Source organism: Staurois parvus, unplaced genomic scaffold, assembly GCF_062004578.1.
Source record: "Staurois parvus isolate SC_StPar_1 unplaced genomic scaffold, SC_StPar_1.0 ptg000575l, whole genome shotgun sequence".
Lineage (NCBI taxonomy): Eukaryota > Metazoa > Chordata > Amphibia > Anura > Ranidae > Staurois > Staurois parvus.
In genome coordinates this window covers 737,681-756,718 of record NW_028318371.1, presented here as the reverse complement: position 1 = coordinate 756,718, position 19,038 = coordinate 737,681, and the positions used below count along the sequence as shown (strand labels likewise).

Below are 19,038 nucleotides of genomic sequence, written 5' to 3'. Positions count from 1 at the left end.
ATACTGCCCAATCATACCCTCCACACTCCTCTCCTGCACATGCTTCCGTCATACCCTCCACACTCCTCTCCTGCACATACTTCCGTCATACCCTCCGCACTCCTCTCCTGCACATACTGCCCCGTCATACCCTCCACACTCCTCTCCTGTACATACTTCCCCATCATACCCTCCACACTCCTCTCCTGCACATACTTCCCCCTGTCATACCCTCCACACTCCTCTCCTGCACATACTGCCCCCTGTCATACCCTCCACACTCCTCTCCTGTACATACTGCCCCGTCATACCCTCCACACTCCTCTCCTGTACATACTTCCCCATCATACCCTCCACACTCCTCTCTGCACATACTTCCCCCTGTCATACCCTCCACACTCCTCTCCTGCACATACTGCCCTTTCATACCGTCGACACTCCTCACCTGCGCATACTTCCCCCTGGCATACCCTCCACACTCCTCTCCTGCACATACTGCCCCGTCATACCCTCCACACTCCTCTCCTGCACATACTTCCCCCTGTCATACCCTCCACACTCCTCTCCTGTACATACTGCCCTTTCATACCGTCCACACTCCTCACCTGCGCAAACTTCCCCCTGGCATACCCTCCACACTCCTCTCCTGCACATAGGTCCCCCTGTCATACCCTCCACACTCCTCTCCTGCACATACTGCCCCGTCATACCCTCCACACTCCTCTCCTGCACATACTTCCCCCTGTTATACCTTCCACACTCCTCTCTTGCACATACTGCCCAATCATACCCTCCACACTCTTCTGCACATACTGCCCCGTCATACCCTCCACACTCCTCTCCTGCACATACTGCCCCGTCATACCCTCCACACTCCTCTCCTGCACATACTGCCCCGTCATACCCTCCACACTCCTCTCCTGCACATACTGCCCCGTCATACCCTCCACACTCCTCTCTTGCACATAGTTCACCCAACAAACTCTCTGCACTTCTCTATAATCTCATTTACCCTTGTGTTGCCCTCTGAAAAAGCAATCTGTGGTGGATCACTTTTCAGAGGACTATTGAAAGGCAGTGAGTTGACATTACATCACCTCCCTATTGCCTATTTGAACTCCTAACATCCCTCACCGCAACTTCCTTCCAAACTCAACAGAGACCATTACCTCCGTGCAAAAATACATGCTAAGCTACCTTTGCAGCTTGGGGAGGTCAGTAAATACAGGTGAACCACCATTGTTTTTATCACCCCCCCAACCACATGTCCCACCTCTTGTGTAAATTGCCCCGGCATTACTGCAATCATATATTTATCTTGACCTCGGAGGGCAGGCTTGCTCATAGACTGTCAGAGCCTGGGATCAAACCTGGGCCTTCTGCGGTGAGAGGCAATGTCTCTACTTGCTGAGCCACCTGGAATGCTGGACAGCGCCCTTGACAACTGTTTGGATGATCCTGCCTCGGCCCTGTTTGTCTTGAACCTTGAACCCCTTGCTCCTCCCATGAACTTCCTGATAAAAGCCATGTCTCTGCATTTCCTCTTTGCCAGATTATTGTGCCTTCACCAGCCAATATCCCGCTTGTCTCTCCTACTGCTGTCTATACCTTCGCTACCGACCCTTGGCTTGTTCCTGGACTACGATTCTGCCTCATCCTCATCTACTACCGTTTGTGACCGACCCTTGGCTTGTTGACTGACTCCGCTTCTGCTTGATCCTTAACCTGTTCAATCTGCTACTGGTTTCCGGCTTGCTCATTCCCTGGTGGGGTGATCCTGAGATCTGTGACCTGGTACCAACACACAGCCAAATCCATCTCCACCATTAGGAGCTCTGGGGAACACCGGTTGGTACTCAGACTCCACACCTCGGGTGATCCCACTCCTCTGCCACAGTGACCTGCCTGTGTACCTATCCTGCTGGTTTCAGGTAAGCCTTTCCACTGCTATAGCAACTGGTCTCTGAACCTGACCCCTGATCGTGACACATTGCTTACAAAGAGGATAAAATGGTAACAAGCTGATTTGTAATAAATCCACATTAATGCATTCCATACATCATTGGATATACAATTGTCTCTATACAATCCAGATGTCAATACAGAATTACAATAAAATTGCATCCAAAAACTCGCCGTGTTTCGTGACTCTTAGTTCACTTCTTCAGGAGTAGATGCAGGTATAATATCTGCAAGGTAAATCATCAAGTATATACCAACCTAGTGGGATCTTGTGATATTTGAAGTTGTTTCGATCTCAAGAGTCACAAGAGGGACCCTAATACTTATAAATCAGCTGGAAACATATGACCGTATTTCCAAATGGTGATGGCCAGGGGAGTCTCACCCGGGAGCTTTGGAAGGATGACTCCACGAGAACCCAAGGGGACAAGCCAGAAGCAGATTCAAAGTGGGTGGACAATACTATGGAAAGAAATTTGGATATACACTATAGTAATAAAATGACAAAATCAAGATGAGTGATAAACGACACAAACATGTAATGCTGGCTGCAGTATAGAAGTGAGTAGGGAGACATAGTGAGCGATTATATGAAAGGTGCAAGACTGCACCTAGTGGTAAAAAAATGGAAAGGCATCTAGGTCCTAGTCTAGTCCACAGAAAGGAGTGCCAACACACATGGAAAAAACATATTCTTCCCAAATATATTGGCATATATTTGAAATCCTACAATTTTGGCCATATTCAATATATTTAAAAAAAAGTGTATATATATTTTAAACACATTGTATATTGAAATGTGTTTCCAAAAATATTTTTTTTATAAGAAAAGCAGGATATACAGTGTACATACAAAACCGGATCACAGTCCGAACATAGACACAACATGTAGCATCCCATTACACAGACGGGCCATGGGTTTAAACCAGAATACACATCGGTATGAAATATATCCTTATTGTATATAGCAAACCCGTATATACCAAGAGTATAATAGATAAATCAAAGTGGGCATATTGTTTAACGACCTATGTATTTGTGAGCCCCTAAGTTAAGGGGGAGCGATGTGTTGGGTAGTGCTAGCACAGGATAATATATATGATATGGTATGTGCGTCCATTGCAGGGACATGTGAGCCATGTGAAATCAGTCACGCCTATATGGGAGATTAAATGCAATAATTGTATAGAATATATGAACAATGAAGGCATGTAGAAGGTGTGAGAGAGGAAAAAGTCAGAAAGGAGAGTAATTAGAGAAAAAGATATAGAGTGAGGTAGTGGGGGGGGGGGGGAGGAGGGGTAAAAGACAAAAAAAAGGGAGGAGAATGGGTAGGTTGTAACGGGGATGTTAACGTGAAAAGATTTGGATAAAATAGTGCACATCGTTTAGTGCAAGCCAAAAATATAGTCCTATGGATTAAGATGCAATACTTGCAAGATCAATCAAGGGGGTAACACGTGGGTCCAGAAGCCGAAATGCAGGCTACGATGTCAAGTCTCAGTCCATCCAAATGTGTCTACAGTGGACAGGGCGTTCTCTACTACAACAGTGTGTCTAACCATTCAGTCAGGGGGAAATGTGTTTTTTATATATTACAAAATATTAAAAATATATCCTTTTAGATTTTGCTTAACAAGTCATTTTAGCATATATTTGTAAATGCATTCCAAATATGTAGATTAAATGTATTTTTAAAGACACAATATATTTGAAAATATTTTCATATATTTGGAAATATATAAAAAGACACATTTCAACATACAGTATATATTATATATGTTTTATTTATTTTAAATACAGCCAAAGTTATAGTATTTCAAATATGTCAATATATATGGGAAGAATATTTTTAAAATATATTTTTCTTCCATGTGGAAATAAAGAAAGACCACCAAGTAGCCAGAGCCAAATGAAGACAAAATGTAGGCAGCCTAAAGCATAAACCACCATGGATCAGAAGCGGTCATTGTAACACTGAATAGATATTTGAGTCACAATACAACAAAAATGGAATGCAGCCCTGGCTGTAATTTAGCAGTAATAAAAGGAAACAAGATCACTTTATGAAATGTACTGCACCTGGTGGTATGAAATAGAAAGAAAAGACCCAAATCACAGAATCCAGTTCAAAGATAAAAGAATATGCCAATGAAAAATAGACCACCAAGGCCATATGCAAAAACAAATATAAGCAGCCAACCTATGACTCAAGTACTCTACAATAAAGTGTTACTTCTCAGTATCCTCATGGGGCAAACCACCCCCATAAGCTACAACTATTTATCCCGGGAGGGGGGCTAATCAGTTGTCCCTCCCAACATTGTGTGTGCAATCAAAGAGGGGAGGCACTCAACAACAAGTGTGGCTTCTCAGTGTCCTCATAGGAAAACAAAAAAAAAAATCTTCATCTGCTTCCACCATTTGTCCCCAGGGGCTAGGCGCTGGTCCCTCCCAACAGTCTAAAAGGGGAAGCACTCAAAAAAGAGGTATCCACCACCACACAGGCACAATGGCAAAGTGAGCACCATACCCCTCGAGGCTGCAGCAAGATGGAGCAAAGTGCACTAGTGTGATGACACCGCAATGACGCTGACATCACACATCAAGCGCAGACATGGTGCCGATGCGGCCCAGACCCCGCCTGTATAAGCAGGCTTGGGCAGCAAAAAGATGCAAAAGCCTCCTCAATGCATCACATCTGGAGGATGAGGCAGACCCTGGCCATCAATCCCAAACCAGAAATGTCATACTAGGAAGTTTACATAATCTGTGTAGTAATACAATAAATTCTGGTCGGTATCTCACAATGTCATTATTGTACATCTGCATGGTGCAAGAGGCCACTATGGACCGGGGTGTCCACCCAAATTAATATAACAAAAATAGAATGTGACCTGATGTACCCGGTGATGTGCCTCCATCCCTTAATATATCCATACAACCAATTTTATTTGTCCTGGGACTTTAAATGAGGAACAACACACACGACCAACGAGAAAACTTCTCATCGCTCACAAAAGAGGATAAAATGGTAACAAGCTGATTTGTAATAAATCCACATTAATGCATTCCATACATCATTGGATATACAATTGTCTCTATACAATCCAGATGTCAATACAGAATGACATTAAAATTGCATCCAAAAACTCAACATGACTCTTAGTTCACTTCTTCAGGAGTAGATGCAGGTATAATATCTGCAAGGTAAATCATCATCAAGTATATAACAACCTAGTGGGATCTTGTAATATTTGAAGTAGTTCCGATCTCAAGAGTCACCAGAGGGTCCCTAATACTTACAAATTAGTTAGAAATACATATGACAGTATTTCCAAATGGTGATGGCCAGGGGAGTCTCACCCGGGAGCTGTGGAAGGATGACTCCACGAGAACCCAAGGGGACAAGCCAGAAGCAGGTTCAAAGTGGGTGGGCATTCTGATAGCACCCAAAGTAGTTACCATGGAAAGAAATTTCTTTTTTTGGGGTAGCGGCAGCGAGCATTGTGATTGATGTTGGATCTACTTCGGGGGACATTTATTAAAAATAAAAAAGTTAAAAAAAAAAAAAAGGATTTTTCTCCTGTTTTTTTTACACTACACTTTTTTTTTGTAAATGAGTAAGTACCATGTACCACATACTCATTCACATGGGGGGGGATTTGGTGGGGGCTTCAAGATTTTAATAAGCCCCCCCCCCACAACCACAGCCCAGGGTTGTGGGGAGGAAGCCCTTGTCCCCATCAACATGGGGGCAAGGTTATTTGGGGGGAGGGGAGCCCCCCTGCCCCAAAGCACCTCCCCCATGTTGAGGGCATGTATCCTGGTATGATTCAGGGGGGTGCTCACTTGTACCCCCCCCCTTTCCTGATCTGCTGGGCTGCATACTCAGATAAGGGTCTGGTATGGATTTTAGGGGGGACCCCTACACCATTTTTAAAAAAATTTTGGTGTGGGGGTTCCCCTCAAAATCCATACCAGACCCAAAGGGCTTGGTATGGATGGGAGGGAGAACCCCATGCCGGTTTAACCACTTGCCCTCCTGAGGATTTACCCCCCTTAATGACCACGCCTCTTTTTGCTACTCGGCGCTGCACTAATTCAACTGATAATTGCGCGGTCATGCAATGCTGCACCCCTTTGAAAACGTGTGATTTACACGAAACATGTCAGGGGAATCCCTCAATGCGACGCTGACCTTGCTTTTTGATGCTTATGGATTACCTACCGGATATTATGCTCTGATGTGATTGCTTCTTTTTGAATATTTTTGGATTTTACTTAATAAAGGCTATATCACACTATTAGCACCATCTTGCTTCCCTGGCTTGTTATTACACGAGCCTCCTTAAGGTGGATCAACATCTAGTGTCTGAGCGACGGTGGACCCATTGGTGAGTCCTGAGGTGGACCGGGAGCGTGACTAAATATCATCTCTGAGAGTCCGCCAAGGCGTTCTGATGACATCATACCGGTGACCAGACCCTGATGTTTTCTACAGATTATATACATACAACGCGCAGTTTGTATGTAGTTCTGGTAAGCACATTATAAAACCATTACTACAAGGAATTTGCTATTTTCTCACCTGACCAGTTTGGCTACTTGGTGGACTTCTTGATCACCTTTATGGAGCATTTCTGATATATACTAATTTTGTTTTTGGAGGACTCTTTATCTGGGACTATATTAATCTCGTTTTATTATAAATGAATCATGGTTTCATATAACATCTAGCGCTGCATATTCAATGTTTTAAATCTGTTACTGAGGTGCTGAGGTATACCTTTTATGCTAGCAGCTTGTCATTTTATTTTCATTTTTTCTACCTAACTAATCCAGTTGCGCTCATTCATTTTGTTTTATAAACTATGGTGTAGATTCTGCAATTTACGCCATTTTTTTTGCTATACAGCGCTGTGCTAGTTTAACAGACAATTGCGCGGTCATGCAATACGGTACATAAATGAAATTTACATCCTTTTTTCCCCCACAAATTGAGCTTTCTTTCGGTGGTATTTGATCGCCTGTTTTTTTTTTTTTGCGCTATAAAAAAAAAGGCTGACAATTTTGAGGAAAAAAAACAATATTTTGGACTTTTTGCTATAAAACATGTCCAGTAAAAAAAAAAATGTAAAAATCAAATCTCATCAAAAATTTCGGCCAAAATGTATTCTGCGACATGTCTTTGCTAAAAAAAAAAAACCAATACGTGTAAATTAATTGGTTTACGTGAAAGTTATAGCGTTTACAAATGGCGGGAAAGATACTGGGATTTTATTATTTTTTTTATACTAATAATGGAATGTCTCACTACTATAATACCGTGTGACTTCATAATATAACTCATGCCGGATATTAGTAACTGAGCGGGATCCTTCCACATACTCAGAGGTGGTAAGATACCGCTCCGTAAATTGTTCGCGGTCAAACATTCTGTAGGTTTGGATGTTCAATCGTGAACCGAACAGGGGGGGTGTTCAGCCCATCACTAGACCTAAATACGTACACTGATACAATACTGAGTTACATCAGCACTTGTGTAGACTTTGTTACAGTTAGGAGCAGTGGTGTATTTAGGTTTCATGCTGCCCTAGGCAACACAACCATTGTCTGCCCCCAGGGACACCGACCAACACAACCCCCCCTTCCCCCTCCCAGGGAGAGAGCCTGACATTGACCAACAACACCTCTGCCCCCCACCGGGAAGAGCCTTCCACTACCCCCCCAGTGATAGAGAGACACTCATCTTCACAGCTCCAGACATCTCTGAGAACAAAAGTCAAGCTCTACATACACCATCAAGCAGTTTCTCTCGGATCCCAATTGGTTCCCACAGTGCGCGTGTCCATCCCTTATTCCATCCTTTCTTCTGGGGGGAGGTGCTGCCCCCTTGAAAAATGCCACCCTAGGCAAGTGCCTTGTTTGCGTTGTGGTAAATACACCCCTGGTTAGGAAGCATATCAAGGTTTTTCCTAATCAGAAGCCCTGGATGACCAAGAGAGTGCGTTGTCTCTTGAGAGAACGGGATGGAGCCTTTAGGAATGGGGATACGGTGAAGTATAGTGTTGCTAGAGCAAACCTAAAGAGGGGCATAAAAGAGGCCAAATTAGGTTCTAAAAATAAAATTGCAGAATACTGCAGAGGGAATGATGTACGGGAAGGTTGGAGAGGGATACAGGATATCCTAAACCACAGAGAGAACACTCACCAGGGTGCACATTTTAATATCCAACGGGCTGAGGAATTCAACAGCTTTTTCTCACACTTTGAGGATGCAGTACCCCGGCAAACACAATTTCTTCAGCTCCTACATGGGTGATGCCGCACCTGTGGTACAGGAACACGAGGTGCATCAGGCATTTAAATCTGTCAATATCAGCTCCCGCTCTCCCGGACCCCGCATTCACTATACCCGCTCTCCCCGGACCCCGCATTCACTATATCCGCTCTCCCCGGACCCCGCATTCACTATATCCGCTCTCCCCGGACCCCGCATTCACTATATCCGCTCTCCCCGGACCCCGCATTCACTATACCCGCTCTCCCCGGACCCCGCATTCACTATACCCGCTCTCCCAGGACCCCGCATTCACTGTACCCGCTCTCCCAGAACCCCGCATTCACTATACCCGCTCTCCCAGGACCCCGCATTCACTGTACCCGCTCTCCCCGGACCCCGCATTCACTATACCCGCTCTCCCCGGACCCCGCATTCACTATATCCGCTCTCCCCGGACCCCGCATTCACTATATCCGCTCTCCCCGGACCCCGCATTCACTATATCCGCTCTCCCCGGACCCCGCATTCACTGTACCCGCTCTCCCCGGACCCCGCATTCACTATACCCGCTCTCCCCGGACCCCGCATTCACTATACCCGCTCTCCCCGGACCCCGCATTCACTATACCCGCTCTCCCCGGACCCCGCATTCACTATACCCGCTCTCCCCGGACCCCGCATTCACTATATCCGCTCTCCCAGGACCCCGCATTCACTATATCCGCTCTCCCCGGACCCCGCATTCACTATATCCGCTCTCCCCGGACCCCGCATTCACTATATCCGCTCTCCCCGGACCCCGCATTCACTATATCCGCTCTCCCCGGACCCCGCATTCACTATATCCGCTCTCCCCGGACCCCGCATTCACTATATCCGCTCTCCCTGGACCCGCATTCATTATATCTGGTCTCCCACAGTACACAGAACAAGGAAATGCAATTATTTTAGTAAATATAAACTAAACCTGGAAACCATCTGGCAGGAGGTTCAGAAAAGAAAAAGGTGAGGACAGAACGACTCGAGGAAGGTTTCTTTCTTTCCAAGAGCTATCAAGGCCCTAAATGGTCATTCTGAGTAATATTATCTCGCTCCAAGTGACTTGGCTTGATATTGTGGTCGGGGTGTCTTTTAGGCTTTTATATGGGGGGGAGGGGGGCAATGTTCACATGTGTGTATGTTGAGAATGTTATATGTTCACATGTGTGTGGAATTTTTTTTTTGTTTTTTTAGAATTTCATTGTGATTTCCGTTACAGTGACAATAAAGTACCGATCTTATCTTCCAAAGTACTTTTTACAGAGTAGATAACTAGAAAAAGTTAAAGTGGTTGTAAAGGCTGAAGGATTTGCACCTTTATGCATTCTATGCTTGAAGGTAAAAAGCCTTCTGTGCTGCTCCCCCTCAGCCCCCCCCCAATACTCACCTGAACCCCCTCTTGATCCAGCTATGTGCACGGGTCCCAGGTCTCTCTTCTCATTGGCTGAAACACAGAAGCTGGAGCCATTGTCTCCCACTGCTTTCAATCACAGCCAGGGAGTCAATGAGGAGAGAGTCCAGGGCGGGACCAAATCGCGGCTCTATGTATCTTATGAATGCACAGTATGGGGCTCAGGAGTGAGCACGCCCCAGTGCCCCCATAGCAAGAGGCTTACTATTGGGGGCACTGATCAAGGGGGAGGAGCCATGAACACCAGTGGGGGACCTGAGAAGAACAGGATCCGGGCTGCTCTGTGCAAAACCACTGCACAAAGAAGGTAAGTATGACATGTTTGTTATTTAAAAAAACAAAACAAAAACGAAGCATTGATATCACTTGAGATTAAAAAACAAATTCAAATTTATTTGAAGTAAAAAGAGACAGACAAGACAGAAAATGACTGATATATACATCGTTGACTAATGCCTTTGGACTGCCACCTCCGCTAGGCCATGTGCCACGATGGATGCCAACATCATTGGGTAAGACTTGAAGTGCAGCTAGTCCTTGAGGCAAAAGCCTTGTCTCAGCAACCGGCCAATCAGAAACCATTGGGTCTGTACCCTGGGTACACCCCACCCTGAGAAAATTGCTGCCCATAGACATTTTGGGTATGCATGTAGCCCCCATGTTGTGGATACTCGGGGATGTCAAAGACTGGATTATTGGGAGGGAAATCTGAAGAGGAGGTTCTGGGCGGGGGAGGCATTGAGGGCATCAGACTGGGAGTGTAAACATCCCTCCGCTCCGCATGGATGGAGCTTGAGTATGGGGTAGGCATGTAGGTATACCGAGAGGAAGAGGGGAAGTTGGGGTAAAGCAGGAGAGGGTGTATGCTGGGAGGGGCCACAACATTGGGGGCTACAAATGTTGAATAAGATGTGGGAAGGTTCCATAAGATCGCTGGGAATGTTGCGGCAGGATTTATATTTGGGGGTTGGGTTTCTACTGAGGGACCAGCCTCTGCATCTGATCTGACCGCAATATTTTCATTTGAAAGATGGGGGTGGTAAAAGTCTACAGATCTGTAGGGCTGTCCATGCAGGATATAAGGAGCCAGGTCAGGAGGGTAGCCTTCTTGCCGGGTGCCTCTCTTATGCTGCAGCTTCATGGCATCCTCGGGAATTCGGCTCACATCCACCGTCCAGCAGTTGCCCTTAGCCTGCGGCTTTAGTGGATCTTTTAGGACCTGCAAAGAGTGAGAAGACATTAGAGGCGTAGGCCGGCACAGCAAATTCACACAAATCTATTACGGGTCAGGGGAACCTATCCTTACGGCCTATTTATAATACAGACAAATAATTTCCCCGGATCTGCCCCTATTATCATAAATGGTTATATTTTACATGGATAATATAAATCTAAGTATACACAAATATACAAAATACAAAAATCAGCCTATTGGAGTGTCGTCTCTGCCCCTCCTGTGATGTTTCTGGCAATCTGCAAATTCCCTGCACCAGAAGATAGAGCAATGCCTAGCGCTGGGGGGGGGGGGGGGGAGACAATACCCTGAGCTGAAAGGAAGGGGGTCAAACCTGCAGTAGAGGTGGTGGCATTGCCCTGTGCTGAAGGAGACAATGCCCTGGGGTGGAGGAGACAATGCCCTGGGGTGGAGGAGACAATGCCCTGGGGTGGAGGAGACAATGCCTGCCCTGGGGTGGCCATATGAAGAATATAATGATGCAATAGGTAGAATTATGTTTGGTAGTGGGAGGATGAGGGAGGGTAAAAACACAAGGTAGAGTAATGAAGCAGAGTGGACATCTACACATACCGGGGTTTATTTACTAAAGCTAGAGAGTGCAAAATCAAGTTCACTTCTGCATAAAAACCAATCAGCTTCCAGGTTTTACTGACAAAGCCTAATTGAGCAAGCAGAGGTAAGAAGCTGATTGACTACCATGCACAGCTGCACCAGATTCTGAGTGCACCAGTTTTAGTAAATCCCCCCCATGGAGTAGATACAATAGTTGCTCTGTTTTGGGTATCTGAGTTGTGTTTGAAGACATTGCAAATGAAGCTCCCTTCACTGGGCCATACTGGGTGTGTCATCCTGGGACAATGTCTGTAGCACATGGGACTCCAAACAATCCCAAACATCACCCAGTGACACCAGATTCCCATTGTGTCACTCAGCAGTGCTGGAGGCGCTGAGCCCACAGTGGGAGAACTTATAAAAATAATCGGTAAAATTATGTTTATGTTTGGGTAAAATATAACTCTCCTTGAGTCTGCGGGATGATTTATAATGAGCAGGAAAAAATTGTTACTTTCCCTATGACAGTATTTCACAATGCTGCCATTGTCAATTTCACAAACATTTAAAGCAGAAAGTTCCAGCGATGATGTATAAAAACATTAGTGTAAAGAAAAAAAACTTTAAATTTAAAAAAAACAAAGACTTTTGAACATGAAAAGAACAATTTAAATGAAGTTCCCCTCCTGCTTGGAGGTCTTCATAAATTGTAAAAATATGGCCAGAAAAAATAAAATTCCTCAACAGCTCTATAAATAGACAATTACCAATATACATCAAACCATAAATATACAATTAGTTATAAATAGACAATTGACAGACCCCCAACAGAAATGGAACAAATCCAGAGTACGGGATACAGAAAATATTCCAAGCTACCATACAAAAAGTGTTCACAACCGTACTGAGACCAGGGCCTGGTAAATTGTTCCAGAATTTTCTATGACCAAACAGTAGAAACAAAAAGTCTATAGTCACACAATTAAATTATGGGAATACAAAAAATGCTGGAAAGCTTTGGCTGGGGCTGGATGTCACTGTGGGGGACTGGGGGTTCTGGAGGGGATTAGAGCAGATCTGATGCCCTTGTAGGGGATGAGGCTTTTGGAGGGAGTTGGGAGTAGATGGGAGGGTTGATGGTCTCTCCAGGAGACTGGGAGCTTTGCAGGGCCTGGGGTTCACCTTAGGAGTTTGGAGGACACTGTTGGAGGTTGGCAAGTCAACACTATTGAGGCAGGAGAGCTCTCAAGGAGTCCTGGGGGGGGGGGGGGGGATGTGGGAAGTTGAGAGGCAACAGGGCTCTGGGCACACTCTCATATTATCACATTCACATTTTAATACAAGGACTATTCTGCAGGATTAGACCTTTAAGAGCCTACCACCACCATCACATCACAGGAGCACCAAGTCCTTACCTTTCTGAAGCAATCATTGGAGGAGAGGTTGTGTCGGACAGAGTCCTTCCAGCCCTGATAATCCCCCTTAAAGAAAGGGAAGATGTTGCTGAGCTCTTGGAGGATCTGCAAGGAAAAAATATAGTCATAAGCGAATGAGCATAACCATAAACCCAGATACGTAATACCTATCACATTATATAAGTAATACTTAGCTCCATTTGTGACTTTGACCCTCACCAGGAAACCTGCACTGAAACACTTAGGAGGACACCTCTGCAGACCTTCTGAATATGCCAGGAGCCCATCTATCATACAATACTTTCTAATATGGGCATATAGCAATTGAAGTCATGGTAAAGACAGAACTCTTTGTACATGCTTGTATTGATTTTGGCGGGAAACCAGCAATTTTCTGAAGAGGTTTGACGTTGAAAGCCTCCATGTTTTTTGCCCAGAAATGTTTCCTTTAAAGCCCATCAGTAATAAAAACAGAAAATTCACCCTACTTCTATTTTTACTACATATTGGTATGTTTTGTTTCAGCCTTCATAAGTCTACCAGAGATTAATTTTCTCCTTAAACTATTTTTTTCTGAAAATAAAGACTTTCCCTCTGACTGGTCCTTATTCTGAGCTGGTCTCAATGTCACCCCCTTCCCCTGCCCTTATTTGCAGTAAAGCCCAAAGAAACCCCGTAATGGGGGTTAGTTACCTGGGAAAGTTTGAGCTTCCTCCCGGGGGCGCTCTGGACGACCATGGCAATCATGGCCATGTAGGAGTATGGTGGTTTGGCGTATCTTTGATAATTCTTCTTTTTGCTCTTCTTGCCGTGCTGGTCATTTGAGTCGGGGGCTTTGGGGTCTCCACTGGCCTCTCCAGGGCAGTTCTCGAGGTCGGGCAGCATTCTGTCCAAGTTGTTGGGGTCAGAGACAGGCATGTAGAGGGGATGTGGATAACTCAATGTTTTGTCAAGTGTGTTGGAAGTCTGGGGGTTGCCAGATATACATAAGGCTGGGACCCCCACCCTGGTTTTATGATGTAAATGTCCCCTTTAGGAGAATAGGGCAACACCTAGCTTTCTGTAGAGGGTCCCCATCCCTCCATTCAGTGGAGGTTATAGAAATTTCAGGGCTGTGGTGTGGTATGATTGTTATGTATATGTTGTGTAGACTATTTGCTGCTGGTGTGTATATCCTTTGCTGCTGGCATGTATATTATTTGCATATACCTAGTTCACCTTGTATATAGGGTGTGCATACTTGTGGATATAGTGTTTCAGATTTTGTATATCACTTGAATAATTTAGATTGGTTACTAATTAAAATATATTTATTTTAACTTTAGATTTTTAAAAGTTAGCAAGCTTAGAATGACTTTTTTTGGCACACATACCTAATCTTAAAGTTGACTTTATTTCAAAGCTACTTTTTATCCATCAAACTATGTTAAAGATTTCAACCCTGAATTAAACTGTTTTATATTTATTTTTTAAATCATTTTAACTATCCATTTCACATTTACAAGCACATTGCATTTGGTAATTACTTTTATTTTTTAAACTTGGAAAGGTAACTTTAGGGAGTACATTCATTAAATTAGAATTGGCCTTTTTACACAAATTTGCAATTGTTTTCTGTTTGTTTGATTTATTATTTTACAATATTTTGGACTTTTAAACATGGGAGGTGTATTACTAATAACCAAATTAACACTGAATGGGTAACTATGACTACATAGTTTTTGTTTTGTTTTTTAATGATTGAACTGGATGGACTTTTGTCTTTTTTCAATCAGACTAACTATGTAACTATGTACATAATAATTGATTAATATTAATAATTCTTACTTAATGGTCATTACATATGTATTATTAATGAGAGTTAATTAAGCCATATTACTTATTGGTTTAGGGGTTATGGGGATCAGTTTTGAAGCTACTTTATTTCTCTTGCTTGTAGCAGAAATGTTTTCAAAACATTTGACACCCCAGTAACAAAATGGCCATTTTATATCTATGATAGACATACCTTGAATTTTCTATCTTATATGTTATAATTAAGGACATGTATTGCAGCTCAATATTTCCCAGAACAATCTGCAATTGGTGAACACAGTGGAGAAAGAACGCGGAGCAGGGGAAAAAATCTATGGAATTATATACCCAGCAATGATAAATATACTGTCTCAAGCAAAATGTATATTAAAATTCTTATGTCAGTTTATAAATACGGGGAAATTAATTTCGGAGCTGCTGGCATGCCACATTTGTTACCATTAGGTGCCACATTTCAGATAATATAATCTATTATTAATGGATAGATTCCAAGTGAAGCTCAGCTCCTGAAAAGTTACATTTTGTTCAGGAATGCAGCCTTTCTGAACCTTTTCAATGCAGAGGAACCCTTGAAATAATGTTGTGGTCTCAGGGAACCCTTGCTAATAATTACTATATATACAACTCATGATACATTAGGTCAGTCGGAAGAATGTTCTCCAAGCTATGGTTCTCCAGCTGTTGAAGTACTACAAGTCCCATCATGCCTCTGCCTCTGGGAGTCTTGCCAGTGGCTGTCTGGGTCTTGCAAGGCCTCATGGGATTCGCAGTTCCTCAACACCTGGAGGGCCATAGTTTGGAGACCCCCGCTCTATACTCTTGTGATCATTGGGAAGAACCCCCCCCCCCTTACAGATAAAAAGATCATTGGTGTCAGAGTGAACTTATCTGAGAGGCAGAAATTGCTCATTGCTCAAGGAACCCTTAGCAACCTCTGGGGGATCCATGGTTGAGGAACCCTGGTGTAATGTGTTGTGTGCTATTATATAAATGAAGGAAAATAACAAAGGCCACATATTAAATTGAATTATATAAAACTGGCCATTATTAGGCTATAGTGACTGTGGGGTTGATCTACTAAAGCTGGTTCAGCTGGTTGGTGCATCTGTGCATGGCAGCCAATCAGCTTCTAACCTCAGCTTGTTCAATTAGGCTTTAGAAATAAAACCTGGAAGCTGATTGGTTTCTATGCAGAAGTGCAGGAGATTCTGAGTGATCCAGCTTTAGTCAATAAACCCCACTGATCCTACTTATTACAAGTTGAAAGGGTAGAAACAAAGAAACCGTGAAAGACAAAGCAACCTAGCAAGTGTGCACCTTTCTATTTATTGTTTTGTTTTTTTTTTTTAATTTTTTTCTTTTCCTTTTTTCAAATTGTATAGATCTCTACCTCCGCTGGAAGTCTGTTCTGTACTTTTTCTGTACAATAATACTTTCTAAGATTTACACAAAACTTTCCTCCTCTAGTTTCAGTCCATGTCCTCCTGTTCTTGATCTTGCCTTCATATTGAAATTCCTGCCCTCCTGAACCTTATTCACCCCCTTCATGGATTTAAAGGTTTCAGTCATGTCCAACCTTTCCATTATTTCCTCCAGGCAGGACATATTAAGTTCCTGAAGTCTCTCCTGATATGTTTGGTCCTTCAGATCTTTCACCATTTTTGTTGCCCATCCCTGGACTCGATCTGTCTTATCTGTATCTTTTTGTAAGTGAGGTCTCCAGAACTGGGCGCAGTGGGGGTTGACTTGCTGAAGGCAAACAGTTGGTCACTTTGAAAGGGAATTTTCCTTTAACTTAGTGAATATGGTAAATATTCACTTTAAAAAAAAAAACCCAACCATGTGTAAGAATAATATTTTTAAAAAACTGTATTTTCGCATACACATGATTGAATGATGGAAGTCCAGAGATTCATAGCTACATAGATAGGATGGCCATACATTATATAATTTTCTGTCCAATTTCTGCCCAATTTTCTTTAGTTTTTTTTTCAACTGTGTAGTGCAAGAGCCCACCTACTTGGATACAACTGAAAGTATTGTTTAGGTTTGACCTCATATTATATTGTTTTAGGTACATCTAAAGCAATTTTTTAAAGAAAATTGTATAGTGTATGGCCAGCCTTAGACTGGCCATACACTATAAATTTTCTTACAATTTTCTGTCCAATTTCTGCCCAATTTCCTTTATATTTACCTGAAACTATGTAGTGTAAGGGCTTTTCTAATTGGATACAATTGAAAGTGTTGTTACGTTTGACCTTCGATTATATTTATTATTTTTGGTAAATCTAAACCAAAAATCTCAAGGAAATTGTAAAATGTATGGCCAGCCTAATATTGTATACACTATACCATTTTCTTACAATTTCCTGTTCAATTTCTGCCCAATTTCCTTTAGATTTACCATCAACTATGTGGTGCAAGGGCCTGCCTAATTGGATACAATTGAAAGTGTTTAGGTGTGATCTCCTATTAAATGGTTTTTGGTAAATCTAAACCAAAATCCTGAAGAAAATTGTATAATATATGGCCAGCCAAAGGCTGGCCATACATTATACAATGTTCTGGAGAATTTTGCTTTAGACTCACCAAAAGCTATATAATATGAGGTCAAACCTAAACAACACTTTCAATTGTATCCAATTAAGCAAGCCCTTGCACTACATAGTTGAAGGTAAATCTATAGGAATTTGGGCAGAAATTGGACAGAAAAGTGTAAGAAAATTGTATAATGTATGGCCAGCCTTAGTCTGGCTGAAAAAGACAAAAGTCCATCCAGTTCACCTCACTCATCACACTTGGAGTATATTATCCTGCAAAGTGAACAGCCTATTTGCCTTTAATAAACCAAATCAAGTAACTCCGGCCAAAACTGTTTTATGTAAAAGTGGAAAATGAATTTAGTATGAAGAGGAAGCAGAGTTTTGGATGGAGTGGGATCGGGGTACAACCTATGTCCAGATGTCTTACTGTCTGCCTTCATTAATGGAAGATCTTCCACACTTTGTCCAAAACCTTATATAAAAATGTATAAAAAGTAAAAAAAAAAAAAATTTGGATAGAGTAGAAAATGGTGAAAAGATTTCTTTTCACTTCCTATACTATAGACCAGGGGTCTCCAAACTATGGCCCTCCAGCTGTTGAAGTACTACAAGTTCCATCATGCCTCTGACTGCAAGTCTTGCCTGTGGCTGTCAAAGTTTTGCAAGGCCTCATGGGACTTGTAGTACATCAACATGTGGAGGTTCATAGTTTGGAGACCCATAATCTAGACAACACAGGACATCTTTCAGAACAAATGGAAATCTACTCTTAAGCTGGCCATACACTTATAGAACCTCACCAGAACTCTGCATGGTAACCAATCCGCTTCCAGGTTTTATTGCCTAAGCTTATGGCTGCATTCACACTTGAACATTTTGTAGCTTGAAACTCAAAGCTCCAAAGAAGCTCAAACTTTTCAAAAATCAATTATTCTCTATGGTGCCTGTTCACACCTGATTTTGCAGACAGGCACCATAGAGAACAATTGATTTTTTCTAAGTTTGAGCTTTTTTGGAGCTTCGAACTACAAAACGCTCAAGTATGAATTCAGCCTATATGTAGGGGGTGGGTAAGTGAGCGCAAACAGATCAGGTAAGCAGCTAACATACAGGGTAATCCTCAATACCTTAGAATGTAAAATGTAAATGGGGTATGTAGCGCTAAAGAACAGATAACAAGCAAGGAGGGTGTCACCATATATAGTAACAATAAAATAGTTCATATAATGTAGCAGGAAGGAAGATATGATCCAATGATGTTCCAAATCCCGTTCAATGGAGTGAGAAAAAATTAGTGAGGTTGTGCGCTTACCACAAGTACACACAATGTGAGCATTGTATGCAAATAAACAGCAACCGGGCATCACGGTCTGGTCAGCAGCATGGGCAACATCTGGTCATATGAGGACATCTGGGTCAACAGGTCTAACGCTGTCCAGGCCCTCTCTGGCTCTTAAATCCAGATCACCACCTTGCAAAGCTCCTATGCGCTTGCCTCAGAAATTGGACCTAAAACATGAGTTATTAGGTCTAGATAAGCATTTTCTCTCCCAAGGGGTTATGCTGGTAAGTATGGTCATCTTCCTGATACTCCTCTCAAATTGATCTTCTCCCAATCCAGTTTCTGAGGTGAGCCCTCAATGAACTCCAATAAATGGATTTTACAGATGTTGGTGAGTTATGCGCCTTTTAGAATTTAAAGGGATCCTAAACCCCCTTTATATCCTCCAGAACTCCTAAATCGCTTTGCAGGGCTAGATGATTCCACTCACTCCTCATATGAACTCCACCGCGGT

The 19,038-nt window shown here is 42.9% G+C and overlaps 1 long non-coding RNA gene and 1 pseudogene across 1 annotated transcript in view; one reads left to right on the top strand and one right to left on the bottom strand.

Moving 5' to 3' along the window:
- LOC149450295 (uncharacterized) overlaps positions 1-19,038 on the top strand; it is a 1,099,640-nt gene that overhangs the window by 851,695 nt on the left and 228,907 nt on the right. The gene's annotated exons all lie outside the window — the stretch shown is intronic.
- On the bottom strand, positions 10,249-13,057 carry LOC149450298 (forkhead activin signal transducer 3-like; annotated as a pseudogene).